Raw genomic sequence first — 3,025 nt, 5'->3', positions numbered from 1 at the left:
TTCCTGCTTGGGCACCTCTGCCTGGGTGCTGCTTCATGGATCCCCCAGTTGGCGAGGTAATGAAAATAAATTTACTCTTTGCATTTCATCCGTGGTTTTGCGGTTGTTCCTGTGACCTGCCTGTGCCGGCTCACACACCATCCCACAAAGGGCAAGATCTCCTTCAGTATATATTCCCACAGTCAGCACTGACGCTACACAATTAAGACTTAATGCTTGTAAGAATTTTAACCAGCAAGGCTTTCAGCAATGAAGACAGCCTTATAGTATATCCTACAAATCACACTGCATTAAGACTAATTTAGACTAGCCGGCAGCACTAGAGATCAGAGGGAACTTTGCTTCACTATACTCAAGTATTTCTCACAGTCCTGAAATGTCTGGACACTACTGTGCATGCCAGCAAAATGACTAGGTGTCAAAGCAACACAGAGTATCTATTCTCTGGGCAAATACCATTTATGTAAGAGGAAATTACAGAAAAACAGAAACACTTTTCAACATATCCCATTGTTACCACAATTTATGAACTGAAATAAGTAGATTGCTTGAATGATGACCGTGATGGCCATCCCAGCAATACTCTCCCACACCCTGAGCTGTGGAGCTCACATGTTTTATTACATCAATCCAGAAATTAATAAGTGGGGGACATTGACAGCACCAGGCCAGATCAGTGTATACTACGTATAAGGAGGTACTGCAGAAGGATGGAGAGAAGAATTCTTTCAGTTGCAATTACACTCAAAATACATAGATTTTGGAACACCATTTGGTCTTAAACATAAAATATTTATCTTACCAGTGTTAAAATCCTTTTAAAAATAATAAAAGAAATATAAATTAAATATAAAAATAATAAATGAAAGCTAATACCCCTTGAAGTGTCAGAAAAGCACTTTTCCTACAAAACAATTAGCAAAGTCAGTTGAGACTCTCATCACACAAAGCAAAGTCGTTGCAGCTCTTAAAATTCAGAATATTATGTAAAGACCAGATATGGTTTTCCAATAGGAATCTCTCAGCTTTTTTCTTGCCCTCAGCCAAATTAGACAAGAAAAATTCACATACGTTTTGTTTCCCAGAGACCTCTTGACCTTCTGTTGTCTGTGATGTCCAGGCTTGGTGTCCTAAAAAAGCAGAACAATTCACATTAGCAGCATATTTTTTCTTCTTTTTGCATGTTTCACTTTTCAGTTAAACACAATCACCTGCACTTTGAGGATGTCCATACTATTCTCTGAAAAGGAAAACAGTTGTCTGCAACAAGGAAGTGTTTAACCTTTTCAACTCCAGCTGAATTAGAACTGGAATCAAAATAGGAATGAGCCCCTCTACACTCCCCATATGAAAGCCAATCATTCCCCCCGCACTGGGGCATGATGGAGTGTTCTTTGTCTCTAATTCATTCAGTGGTACCTGCTTTCTGTCTAGACTTATCACATGATGACAAATATTTTAGATCCTTATTTACTAGTTTTTACATAGTACTTACTTTTTCTTTAATGAAATAATTCTTGCATTTGCCATATCAAGAATGTTGTCTCTAGTCTCTTTTATGCCCTCTTTTCATTTTTTATCTCAATTATTTTGTCATACTCCACCAGCTGCCCAGATATTCACTTTATCCACATCACAGAATCCTCCTTCTTATTTAACAAAGATTTTTTTGTCACTTATTGCTTGTTGCTTCTTATGCTTCTATTAAGACATGTAATTTAACAGATACCAATGACATTCCCAAGTCAGTATAAACAACTTATTTGCTGTAGATTGTTCCTGGCATGAAGACAATCATTTATCACCTTCTTCCAAATGCTGACTCAATATCGTTCTTCATTGGGAAACCTGAGACAAAAATCTTGGTTATGCAGACTAGAAAACAAAGATCATTGCTCAGTAGAAGTATACAAAATACCAAAATTGTGACCTAGGAACAGAGATAGTATTTTGCCATGTACAGGAACTGGCTAAGAAACTGGAAAAAAAAAAAAGAAAGAAAATTGATAAATTACCCATCTTCTTTATAGAAAAATGTAATGCACATTATCAACTGGATCATGCTATAAAGTGTTTTAGTTATTATAAATAAATGCTACACATTATCTGGGGAAAGCAGTGAACAGGGATATGACAGAATTTGAAGTCATAAAAATGTGATGACTTGTCTGGAGAAGATGCCAAGAAGCTTCAGGTGCTGTATCAAAACTACAGAATAGGCAGCTTCAAGGTAAATGAAATTCACCACAAAAAAAAATGCACTGAAAAAAAACCCCTTAAATCTATCTTTTATATTCTTGTGTTGTAGCTTATGCATAGAAACAAGAAGTAATTCACTCTTCCCAAGACCACAGTCAGTGAGAAACACTCTAACCACAAGGTAAGAAATTCAATAATGGGCACTGACATCAACTAGATGAATTTTTAAACTGTAACTATGGCGTGTCAGTGTCAACTATGTTGGGCCTCCAACACCAGCATCTCCTCTCATGGAAAGCTTAGGGAAGCAGCAGGAGAGAAATTCACAACTGCATGATCAATGATTCCACAATCCTATCTTGCCTTCTTTGGAGGAAAAGTTAATTAAAGGTTTGTGCTTGTATTACTTTGATATGGCTTACATGTATCTAGCAGTGCAAACAGCAGTGCTTGGGAAACCCCTAACCAGAAAGCTGGAGAAACCTCACTGAGGAGCAGCTAGGAAAAATTAGGCCTGTGAAGTTATAACGATAACAATGAACAAACAGGAAGGCATAGTCTGCCGCAATCAGATGGGCTAATCTACCATTAGAAGAAACTAGATGATTGACAGACACGGCACATGTTTTAAGATATTTTTTTAGAACTAAAAAAATTTGCATAAAAGTGGAGATTACTATGAAGAATTTAGGTGACAGTTAAGAATCTGCAACAAAAAAGAAAGTACAGATGATCTGTCTAGCCTTCCTTTCTGAGAAGATGGTATCAGCAATTACGAAGGAAACATCTAGAGAAAACGTGGTCGGGTTTTGAATGTTTTTTTTTA

This window comes from Charadrius vociferus, unplaced genomic scaffold (assembly GCF_000708025.1).
Source record: "Charadrius vociferus isolate BGI_N301 unplaced genomic scaffold, ASM70802v2 scaffold1129, whole genome shotgun sequence".
Lineage (NCBI taxonomy): Eukaryota > Metazoa > Chordata > Aves > Charadriiformes > Charadriidae > Charadrius > Charadrius vociferus.
This window is presented reverse-complemented; position numbering follows the sequence as displayed.